General features: G+C 42.0%; 1 protein-coding gene across 1 annotated transcript in view; it reads left to right on the forward strand.

Annotated features, from left to right (window-relative positions):
- LOC120982490 (cholesterol 24-hydroxylase-like) overlaps positions 1 to 13,421 on the forward strand; it is a 74,356-nt gene that overhangs the window by 41,705 nt on the left and 19,230 nt on the right. The window lies entirely within an intron of this gene.

Here is a 13,421-nt window from a genome sequence, read left to right on the forward strand (position 1 = left end):
ATTATACAATAACATTATATACAGTCACATTACATACAGTATATACGTGTAGAAAACGGACGGAGCGGCTACCTGGCCTGCGATAGCTATCATGACTAGCCGCAGGAGTGAGGGTTGCTCGGGAAGAGGGGGCTGCTGGGAGAGGAAGGCACGTTCAAAAATTTGCTATGGGGCACAGTCAGTTCCAGTTACGCCACTGCTGGAGAGGATTTGGCTGCCTCACCGAATTTTACAAAAAGATTTGCTTTCTGACGAATTACTTCATCACAAAGGCATTTCTTTGTAAATAGCGGGTGCAATGACATGGAACGGCGATTGCGCTGCCCCCTGTCATTGTACCCCAAGATGCCATGTTCATTGCTGATATCGGCATCTGAGAACCATATTAAAGCCTTTTAGTGTTTGCTAATAATAATAATAAAAAAATTGTACTTACCTCATCCATTCGATCTTGAACAGGCCGCTGCGGCCATCTTGCTTGAAGATAACGTCACTGAGTATGAGATTTTCCGCGGGATCTTTAAGCAAGATGGCCAGGGTGGCCTCTTCATGCTCAAATGGATGAGGTCAGTATGATTTTTTTTCGTATTTTTACTGGCATTTCATGGAAAATCAATTTGTTACCACGAAACACAAGGAAATTCGGCTTAGTGGCAAATCAAATTTTTCCTGAAATTCAGATCGAAGTTCACTTCGTGAACTTCGAATCGCTGAACACTTTCCACTGCTATCAGCCATCTCGATGGTCAGCAGATCAGCCACCTCGATGGTCAGCAGATCAGCCATCTCGATGGTCAGCAGATCAGCCATCTCGATGGTCAGCAGATCAGCCACCTCTATGGTCAGCAGATCAGCCATCTAGATGGTCAGCAGATCAGCCATCTCGATGGTCAGCAGATCAGCCATCTCGATGGTCAGAAGATCAGCCATCTCGATGGTCAGAAGATCAGCCATCTCGATGGTCAGCAGATCAGCCATCTCGATGGTCAGCAGATCAGTCATCTCGATGGTCAGCAGATCAGCCATCTCGATGGTCAGCAGATCAGCCATCTCGATGGTCAGCAGATCAGCCATCTCGATGGTCAGCAGATCAGCCACCTCGATGGTCAGCAGATCAGCCATCTCGATGGTCAGCAGATCAGCCATCTCGATGGTCAGCAGATCAGCCATCTCGATGGTCAGAAGATCAGCCATCTGGATGGTCAGAAGATCAGCCATCTCGATGGTCAGCAGATCAGCCATCTCGATGGTCAGCAGATCAGCCATCTCGATGGTCAGCAGATCAGCCACCTCGATGGTCAGGAGATCAGCCATCTCGATGGTCAGCAGATCAGCCATCTCGATGGTCAGAATATCTCTCGACATGTCATAGAGCAGCGTTCTCCAACCTGTACCAGTTGTATAACTACAACTCCCATGCTGCTGGCTGTCAAGGCATGCTGGAAGCTGTAGTTTTACCACCACTGGAGAGCTACAGGTTGGAGATCCCTGTCTATGATTTTGGAGCACCACAAATTAGATGCGCCATTGTGCTTGGCTCTTCATTCTATTGGTCCCAAATCTGGGACCCCAACTCAGCCCCTACTTTTTTATGGCCACCCTACAGGACCTCATGGCAAGTTTTACACATTTTTTTTGTAATGAAGAAAAATACATTATAAATGGCTCCTGCAGCTGTTACTTAATGAGTTCATTCAAGAGCCATTGTCTCCTTTCACAAGTCAATCAGGATTCTCCATTACCCCGAGGTCCCACCATATCCTCTGCACAGTGCTCACCTTACATGACAAAGTACCGAAGAGCCCTATTGATGCGATTAATTACTTTAACTACTTAGCACAAGAATTTGGAAGTGTCTAAATGAACGCTGTGAATATACATTAGGTTTATTTGATTGGGGAGATAACGGGGGAGGGGTGGTCTATTGTCCCCATACTATACCTGCTTGGCAAGGTGGGCTGCGGGGCACAATGTATCATTCAGCTGAGAGATAAGATAACAATACATCACGTATTTATCTCCCTTATCAGGTCCCATTCATTGGGGTAATCCATTCAACAGCTGCAAGCAGTGATGGCTCGTGTGGATGGGACAGTGTTTTTCCTCATCAAGATTCTGGTCCAATGTCTGATGTCAAGATCCTAATGAGCATAAGAAAACGAAGCATTTACCACATCTGCTGGCAACTGGTTACAAAATTATATGTGAATAATGGGCAAAAATTATTTGCAGAGTTTTGGTAGGTGCGGTATTCCTGTAATGGCTTCATCCCACATGCTGTATGTAGCCATAATATGGCAACCATAGAAATCCATAATACAAAGATTTTAAACACATGCCCGCCTATTTATATAGGAACCCCACCCCCAACTTAGTGCATTGGACCCCCTTCATTGCCCCAGATCGAACCACCTAAATATAGATTTGGATCCACTAAGTAAACACAGACCCCAGACCAAACCTAAATACAGACTCTGATCTCCAAGTAAATAAAGACCTCAGACCAAACCTCCTAAATACAGACTCGGATCCCCTAAGTGAATACAGACCCCAGACAAAGCCTCCTCAATACAGACTCAGATCCCCTAAGTAAACACAGACCCCCAGACCAAACCTCCAAAATACAGACTCTGATCTCCAAGTAAATACAGACCCCCAGACGAAACCTCTTAAATACAGACTCGGATCCCCTAAGTGGATGCAGACTCCAGACCAAACCTCCTTAATACAGACTCTGATCTCCAAGTAAATACAGACCCCCAGACGAAACCTCCTAAATACAGACTCGGATCCCCTAAGTGGATGCAGACTCCAGACCAAACCTCCTAAATACAGACTCAGATCCCCTAAGTAAACACAGACCCCCAGACCAAACCTCCTAAATACAGACTCGAATCTCCTAAGTACATACAGACCCCAGACCAACCCTCCTGAATATAGACTCTGATCTCCAAGTAAATGCAGACCCCAGACCAAACTTCCTAAATACAGACTCAGATCCCCTAAGTAAATACAGATCCCACACCAAAACTCCTAAATACAGACTCATACCCCCCTATGTGATTACAGACCAAACCTCATAAATACAGACTCGAATCCCCTAATTAAATAGAGACCCCAGACCAAACCTCATAAATACAGACTCGAATCCCCTAACTCAATACAGACCACAGGCCAAACCTCATAAATACAGACTCGAATCCCCTAACTCAATACAGACCACAGGCCAAACCTCCTAAATACAGACTCCGATCTCCAAGTAAATACAGACCCCAGACCAAACCTCTTAAATACAGACTCGGATCCCCTAATTAAATAGAGACCCCAGACCAAACCTCCTAAATGCAGATTCAGACCCCCTTAAGTAAATATAGACCACATAACCAGAATCTCTGAAAAAATCCAGAAATCAGACCGAACCTAAACAAGCAGAGAATTCAGACCTCTAAATAAGTACAGACCCAAGATCAGACCCCCTAAATAAATACCGACCTCAGACCAGACCACCTAAATTGATTCTGACCCAAGATCAGACCTTGCAGAAACCCACTTTTCTTCGTTTTGGTAGCCTCAACATTAGAAAGGTCCCCAAGAGTAAAGACCTAAGGAATGGAGAGAGGTTGTGGTGCCCAGGAGACTGGCCAGCTGTTCTGGGAGCCCTTAGTCCTCCTGGACATTATGGTTGAGTATGACACATTGCTGCCTGGTGTGTATGAGGCCTCACATAGCTGTGTATGGAGCTCTTAAAGAACCCACTCGCACTGTGTGGTCTCAAGTAAGTGGGCGCTTTTGATCTGCAGTCTGTTCTGTCCCGTCCCTTCTAATATTACTGATGAAATTAATATTTCACAGGGTTTATTTGTGTTCCTCCGCAGTCATCTGGATTGTGCTGCTGAGGTTTTGTACATTTCTGCTGAGGTACAGAGCACTCCTCGGTCAGCAGCGTCTGTCCAGGAGAACGCTGCCAATCACACGTTTATCTTGGCCGTGGAAATTTTTGCCAAAGTGCTGCACTGGAACTGTTAATAATGCCTCCCCTCCTGCCAGCGTAGAGCGAGTGGTAATGGTAAATAACCAGCAATGCCAACCCTGTTGTATATACAGAATAATGCAATTAACATAATTAAAACTAGATGGATTATATAGCGGCAGATGTTGGAGAGAAAAAACTGGGGAACTGTTCTCTCAAGTTCTACTCAGCTGATTTTTTACTTTTATCAGCTTTTGGGAAAGCCGGGTACCAACCAGCTTGTGAGAAGGGACTTCAGAGAAATTAGAAAGGGAGGAATAGAAAGTGACATGTGTAGGATGCCACAAAAAAAATTGGGGGTTTATGCCCCACTCATTTGTATTGGACATGTCCCCAACATACGGCATTTGAAACACAAACAGTGCACATGACCCCCTGCTGGACTCTGCAAAATTAATATTGACCCGGCCCCCTAAACACGTACAGACCCAAGATTCTCCCAAAACCAATAAACTGTGAGAACCCACACCAAACCAACTAAAGAAGACCCCTTACCAAATAAAAATGGACCCCCAGGTCTCTAAACTAAAAAGAGAACCCACACCAAACCGGCTAAAGAAGCCTCCCCCCCTAAATATATATGGACCCCAGACCAAACCCTCTAAACTAAAAAGAGAACCCACACCAAACCAGCTAAAGAAGCTCCCCCCTAAATATACAGTACAGACCAAAAGTTTGGACACACCTTCTCATTCAAAGAGTTTGCTTTATTTTCATGACTATGAAGGCATCAAAACTATGAATTAACACATGTGGAATTATATACATAACAAACAAGTGTGAAACAACTGAAAATATGTCATATTCTAGGTTCTTCAAAGTAGCCACCTTTTGCTTTGATTACTGCTTTGCACACTCTTGGCATTCTCTTGATGAGCTTCAAGAGGTAGTCCCCTGAAATGGTCTTCCAACAGTCTTGAAGGAGTTCCCAGAGATGCTTAGCACTTGTTGGCCCTTTTGCCTTCACTCTGTGGTCCAGCTCACCCCAAACCATCTCGATTGGGTTCAGGTCCGGTGACTGTGGAGGCCAGGTCATCTGGCGCAGCACCCCATCACTCTCCTTCATGGTCAAAAAGCCCTTACTTTCAAAGTTTTCCCAATTTTTCGGCTGACTGACTGAACTTCATTTCTTAAAGTAATGATGGCCACTCGTTTTTCTTTACTTAGCTGCTTTTTTCTTGCCATAATACAAATTTTAACAGTCTATTCAGTAGGACTATCAGCTGTGTATCCACCTGACTTCTCCTCAACGCAACTGATGGTCCCAACCCCATTTATAAAGGTAAGAAATCCCACTTATTAAACCTGAAGGGGACACCTGTGAAGTGAAAACCATTTCAGTGGACTACCTCTTGAAGCTCATCAAGAGAATGCCAAGAGTGTGCAAAGCAGTAATCAAAGCAAAAGGTGGCTACTTTGAAGAACCTAGAATATGACATATTTTCAGTTGTTTCACACTTGTTTGTTATGTATATAATTCCACATGTGTTAATTCATAGTTTTGATGTCTTCAGTGTGAATCTACAATTTTCATAGTCATGAAAATAAAGAAAACTCTTTGAATGAGAAGGTGTGTCCAAACTTTTGGTCTGTACTGTATATGGACCCCAGACCAGACCCTCTAAACTAAAAAGAGAACCCACACCAAACCAGCTAAAGAAGCTCCCCCCTAAATATATATGGACTCCAGACCAGACCCTCTAAACTAAAAAGAGAACCCACACCAAACCGGCTAAAGAAGCTCCCCCCTAAATATATATGGACCCCAGACCAGACCCTCTAAACTAAAAAGAGAACACACACCAAACCAGCTAAAGAAGCCTCCCCCCCTAAATATATATGGACCCCAGACCAGACCCTCTAAACTAAAAAGAGAACCCACACCAAACCAGCTAAAGAAGCTCCCCCCTAAATATATATGGACCCAGACCAGACCCTCTAAACTAAAAAGAGAACCCACACCAAACCAGCTATAAAAAGCCCCCTTTGGCCGCATTCACACGACTGTATTTTTGGTCCGCATCCGATCCTCATTTTAGCAGACCCATTCATTTCACTATTGCGGCAAAAAACGCTGACGGCACACTGTGTGCTGTCCGAATCCATACGTCTGTTCCATGGCCCTGCCAAAAAGAACATGTCCTATTCTTGTCCGTTTTGCTTGTTAAAATGTTAAAATGGGGCCCGCAAAAAGTGCAGGATGCACACAGACCGCATCTGTATTTTGCAGATCCGAAATTTGCAGACTGCAAAACCGATACGGTCATGTGAATGGGGATTAAATTGAGTCCCAGACCAGACCCCCTATACCAAAAGACAACCCAAACCAAAGCTGGTAAAGAAGACCCCCCTAAATAAATATGGACTCCAGACCAGACCCTCTGAGCAAAAAGAGAACCCACGCCAAACCCGCCAGTAAATGGACCCCAGACTAAGGTGACTATGTCCTCTTTTTCCAGGACATGCCCTCTTTCTGGGACCTAAAAAACGTTTACGTCCGGGATTCTCAAGAAGAAGGGGGAATCCGCTGAGCAGGCGCTATTACTAATGAGAGTTTCCTGCAAGAGGTCTCCTCCATTTTGAAAACCAAAATATGGTCACCCTACCCCAAACCCACTAAAAAAATACAGATATCAGCGGAGGAAAGTGCGGGAACAGGGAGAGGTGCGTTTGTGAGCCCCCTGGGAGATTGGCATCTGTTTCAGGAGTCAGAGAGCACTTATGGACAGTCGGGGAGAGTTGGCAAGTATGATGCCAACTAATATGGCCCCCATTGAGGGGTATAGCAATATAGGATCTTGCAGGCAGCACCTGGGCCCCAGAGAATGAAGGGCCCCAAGTTTTAAATGATGCCTTCAACCTCTATTACAGCTCTCATTGTGGTGCTAATGGCACCCAGCTTTCCCAGGCTCCTGAAGAACCAGTCAGCCTGATTGTGTAGCAGTATACCGCCATCTGCATTCAGCAGTGTGGAATCGCTGGATATGCCCACAATGTCTGATAGGTGCAGGTCCCACCTCTGATACCTGCACCTATCCTTAGAATAGAGTCCGCAAAGTGCCGGAGGGTGAACCGCGCTTGCGCTGCTGCCCTCCATTCATTTCTATGGGAGTGTCAAAAATAGCCGAGTGCTGCTCTTCGCTATTTTCTGCACTCCCATTGAAATGAATGGGAAGCGTACTGCGCGGCTACCGCTCTATTCACTTCTAAGGGGCTCACGTAAATAGCCGACCCAACGCTCAGCTATTTTCGGCTGTCCCATAGAAATGAATGGAGGGCGGCCGCATTTGCTTTGCGGACTCTATTCTAAGGATAGGTGCGGGTTCCAGAGGCGGGACCCGCACCTATCACATGTTGGGGGCATATCTTATCGATATGCCCCCAAAGTTAAAGATGGGACAACCCCTTTAAAGCTGGGGCTACCCCCACTGTTTGACCAGCGATCGCGGTGTAGCAGCGCAGCCATTTGCCCAATGAAGAGGATTTTTTTTTTAAGAAAGTGATTTTTCTTGAAGTAAATATTTGACGGGACGTGTTTTTTTTCCAGGAATGTGTCAGGGATGAGCTCAGTCGAGTATGGCGTCCATCTTTGACGATCCTCATATCTTCCCATCTTCGTAGCAGCACCTAGCTTCATTCATCGCTTTGCTACTGTTTGCAGACATTTTGTCGAGTGAAATGTGATGATAATCGAGAAAGCTCTAGAGCGAGGCCATGAAGATGGCAAGAAAATGTGGATCCGTGGTTAATATCATTCATGTTAGGACACAGTGATGGCTTTTTAGCCCTGGTCTTCTAGGGGGCAGTGTGGAGCTACAGAGGTATATAGCTGGGAAGAGGGTCAATGGTTAACCCTATGTAAATAACAGGCTCTGCCGCCCAGTAATAAAGAGTCATTAGTGATAATAATTGCCATCAGCCGCCTAATACTGATAGCGATGTCTGACCTTGGCCACTGACCCCGTTTAGGCTAAAGACCCTCCTCAAAATGACCTACAGGTGAATATTTTGCAAAAAATGGGAAAAAAACAGTTGAAAACATGGAGCAGTTGCCCCTAGCAACCAATTACCTTTTGGCTCTTTGAGAGGCCCAATTGACAGCTGCAATCTGATTGGTTGCTATGCTAACCGAGCCACTTTTACCTTGCACCAGTTTTGATAAGTGCATGAGGTAAAATGGCTGCATAGCCTCCATCACAACATGGCAGAGCACCATATTAAGCTTCAAAGGGTTGTGCAAACCGACACTACAGGGTTATGGAGCTCGGCCTCATTCACTCCCACAGCTTCTATCATTACTATATCACAACAGAATACCACAAAATTACCATCTCCATCTATATCATAAAATGACAGTCAGAATGACAGAAAATGGCTGCCCATAACTTGTCAGATGACTCCACTGTATGCAGCCTGACTCCTGGATGATGATAGGATGTTGTAAAATGGTTGCCTCAGCTTATGTTACAAAACGGCTGACTTCACTGTACGCAGCCTGACTCCTGGGCGGTATGATGGTAACATGAACGGCTGCTTCAACCTATCTTACAAAATGGCTGACTGACTCCACTGCTTGTGGCCTGACTCCTGTATGATAAGAACATGGCGTAAAATGGCTGCCTCAACTTATCTTACAAAATGGCTGACTGACTTCACTGCTTGTGGCCTGACTCCTGTATGATGGGAACATGGCGTAAAATAGCTGCCTCAACTTATCTTACAAAATGGCTGACTGACTTCACTGCTTGTGGCCTAACTCCTGTATGATGGGAACATGGTGTAAAAAGGCTGCCTCAGCTTATTTACAAAATGGCTGACTGACTTCTCTGTACACAGCCTGACTCTTGTATGATGTGGACATGACATAAAACAGCCGCCCCAACTTTTCTTACAAAATGGATGACTGACTTCAGTGCTTGTGGTCTGACTCCTGTACGATGGGAACATGGCATAAAATGGCTGCCTAAATTTATTTTACAAAATGGCTGACATTGAATTGTATACAGCTAGACACCAGTATGATGGGGACATGACGTAAAACAGCAACCCCAACTTATCTTACAAATGGGCTGACTGACTTCACTGCTTGTGGTCTGACTCCTGTACGATGGGAACATGGCATAAAATGGCTGCCTAAATTTATTTGACAAAATGGCTGACATAACTTTATACAGCCTGACGCCTGTATAACGGGGACATGACGTAAAACAGCAACCCCAACTTATTTTGCAAAATGGCTGACTGACTTCACTGTATGCAACTTGATTCCCCTATGATGGAAACGTGACGTAAACCCCTCTTTTCAGCTACGGTAACAAAATGGCTGACTGACTTCACTGTACGCAGCCTGACCCCTGTGTGATGGTAACATGATGTAAAATGGCTGCCTCAATTTATCTTACAAAATGGCTGACTTCAATGTATGCAGCCTGATTTCTGCACGACGGGAGCATGATGTAAAATGGCCGCTTCTGTTGCATGTAGCCTTTACCGTCAACCTTTATGGTTAAGTTGCCAGCTGGCAAATTCCCACACACTTCAATCTTTCCAGCACATTCTCCAATTTAATTAAACCTGGTTTTACTGAAATAAATTACATCAATTACATTTACTTTAAACATCCAATATTCAAGTTTTCCAACAACAACTTATCTAAAAAGTGTAGAACAAACATTGAAAACAATTTACGGCCATAAAAAAAAATAATAAAAAAAAAATTGAGAATTTCTATAATTGCTCAGAATGAGCCACTTTTATAAATGAATCTCTCGTTATGTTACTTTTTTCCATATATACGTAATGTATTACAAATAACCAAAACTTTAAAAAAAGCTGAATTTATTAAACTACAAAAAATAAATATTTTTTATTTTTAGAATCATCTTTCACAGAAAGTCCCTTTGCTCCAGTATGAAGTGCATCATCATCACCTACGCATCCTTCACTTCTGATCCAGAATTTGCTCAATGCCCTTTTTATTTTTTATTATTTTTGAAACCTTCCCATTAAGCGGAGGAGATTTTCCACACTGATCCAAAACATATGGCAAATCAATACTGGTCACAGCAAACCCCAGCAGTGAGCCAACATAAATGCCCACTTCACTTAATTGGAATTTTTAGCCTCCCCACCTCCCGAAAAGGTTTGTGGACATGAATCTACTAAACTAGTGCATTTTACTTCAAGACTCAACCTGCATCTGACAACAAAAATAGTAGTCATTATACAAACGACTAAAATACTGTATAACAAACTCACAAAAAAATAAAATTCAGTAACAAAAATATCTAAAATCCAATTTTCAAACATAAATAGATAAGAGCAAAAAGAAAATATTATTGGTCAATAACATCCGCACGCATTAAAGAGCAATCCCAGTCTGTCCTAATACCTAAGTTAAAAAAAATAGTGACAGAGGAATATTATAGAGATCTTGCTTTCTAGTGTACTTTAGTGCTACCCCCAACTAAGTAAGTATGAGCTATCAAGAGAAGCGGAGGAGGATAAATTACACCTACACATTTCTGGCTCCTACTTCTCCCTATGAACAAGAATATAACTGCTATAATACTGCCTCCTATATACAAGAGTATAACTACTATTATACTGCTCCTATGTACAAGAATATAACTACTATAATACTGCCTCCTATATACAAGAGTATAACTACTATTATACTGCTCCTATGTACAAGAATATAACTACTATAATACTGCCTCCTATGTACAAGAATATAACTACTATAACACTGCTCCTATGTACAAGACTATAACTACTATAATACTGCTCCTATGTACAAGACTATAACTACTATAATACTACCTCCTATGTACAAGAATATAACTACTATAATACTGCTCCTATGTACAAGACTATAACTACTATAATACTGCTCCTATGTACAAGAATATAACTACTATAATACTGCTCCTATGTACAAGAATATAACTACTATAATACTGCCTCCTATGTACAAGAATATAACTACTATAATACTGCTCCTATGTACAAGACTATAACTACTATAATACTGCTCCTATGTACAAGACTATAACTACTATAATACTGCTCCTATGTACAAGAATATAACTACTATAATACTGCCTCCTATGTACAAGAATATAACTACTATAATACTGCTCCTATGTACAAGAATATAACTACTATAATACTGCTCCTATGTACAAGAATATAACTACTATAATACTGCCTCCTATGTACAAGAATATAACTACTATAATACTGCTCCTATGTACAAGAATATAACTACTATAATACTGCCTCCTATGTACAAGAATATAACTACTATAATACTGCTCCTATGTACAAGAATATAACTACTATAATACTGCCTCCTATGTACAAGAATGTAACTACTATAATACTGCCTCCTATGTACAAGAATGTAACTACTATAATACTGCCTCCTATGTACAAGAATATAACTACTATAATACTGCCTCCTATGTACAAGAATATAACAACTATAATACTGCCTCCTATGTACAAGAATATAACTACTATAATACTGCTCCTATGTACAAGAATATAACTACTATAATACTGCTCCTATGTACAAGAATATAACTACTATAATACTGCTCCTATGTACAAGAATATAACTACTATAATACTGCTCCTATGTACAAGAATATAACTACTATAATACTGCTCCTATGTACAAGACTATAACTACTATAATACTGCTCCTATGTACAAGAATATAACTACTATAATACTGCTCCTATGTACAAGAATATAACTACTATAATACTGCCTCCTATGTACAAGAATATAACTACTATAATACTGCTCCTATGTACAAGAATATAACTACTATAATACTGCTCCTATGTACAAGAATATAACTACTATAATACTGCCTCCTATGTACAAGAATATAACTGCTATAATACTGCTCCTATGTACAAGAATATAACTACTATTCCCTCTCTCTCCCAACCCACCTTCCTTTGTCTTGTTAGTCCCCCCCTCGTCAGATATTTGTTTACATGTGTCACTTTATTATTTGAAGTCGTGTATGCAATCACCTTGAATGCATCGTGTTTGCTGACTATGCATTTATCCAGCTGCGTCTGGACACAAGATGTTTGTCTCCCTACATGACTGTGTATTTTTTCTCAAATAAAAAGAAATTTGATAAAGAATATAACTACTATAATACTGCCTCCTATGTACAAGAATATAACTACTATAATACTGCTCCTATGTACAAGGATATAACTACTATAATACTGCTCCTATGTACAAGAATATAACTACTATAATACTGCTCCTATGTACAAGAATATAACTACTATAATACTGCCTCCTATGTACAAGAATATAACTACTATAATACTGCTCCTATGTACAAGAATATAACTACTATAATACTGCCTCCTATGTACAAGAATATAACTACTATAATACTGCTCCTATGTACAAGGATATAACTACTATAATACTGCCTCCTATGTACAAGAATATAACTACTATAATACTGCTCCTATGTACAAGAATATAACTACTATAATACTGCTCCTATGTACAAGAATATATATACTATAATACTGCTCCTACACTGCGTGCAGAATTATTAGGCAAATGAGTATTTTGACCACATCATCCTCTTTATGCATGTTGTCTTACTCCAAGCTGTATAGGCTCGAAAGCCTACTACCAATTAAGCATATTAGGTGATGTGCATCTCTGTAATGAGAAGGGGTGTGGTCTAATGACATCAACACCCTATAACACCCTACGCATAATTATTAGGCAACTTCCTTTCCTTTGGCAAAATGGGTCAAAAGAAGGACTTGACAGGCTCAGAAAAGTCAAAAATAGTGAGATATCTTGCAGAGGGATGCAGCACTCTTAAAATTGCAAAGCTTCTGAAGCGTGATCATCGAACAATCAAGCGTTTCATTCAAAATAGTCAACAGGGTCGCAAGAAGCGTGTGGAAAAACCAAGGCGCAAAATAACTGCCCATGAACTGAGAAAAGTCAAGCGTGCAGCTGCCAAGATGCCACTTGCCACCAGTTTGGCCATATTTCAGAGCTGCAACATCCCTGGAGTGCCCAAAAGCACAAGGTGTGCAATACTCAGAGACATGGCCAAGGTAAGAAAGGCTGAAAGACGACCACCACTGAACAAGACACACAAGCTGAAACGTCAAGACTGATTTTTCTAAGGTTTTATGGACTGATGAAATGAGAGTGAGTCTTGATGGGCCAGATGGATGGGCCCGTGGCTGGATTGGTAAAGGGCAGAGAGCTCCAGTCCGACTCAGACGCCAGCAAGGTGGAGGTGGAGTACTGGTTTGGGCTGGTATCATCAAAGATGAGCTTATGGGGCCTTTTCGGGTTGAGGATGGAGTCAAGCTCAACT

This window comes from Bufo bufo, chromosome 11, assembly GCF_905171765.1.
Source record: "Bufo bufo chromosome 11, aBufBuf1.1, whole genome shotgun sequence".
Classification (NCBI taxonomy): Eukaryota; Metazoa; Chordata; class Amphibia; order Anura; family Bufonidae; genus Bufo; species Bufo bufo.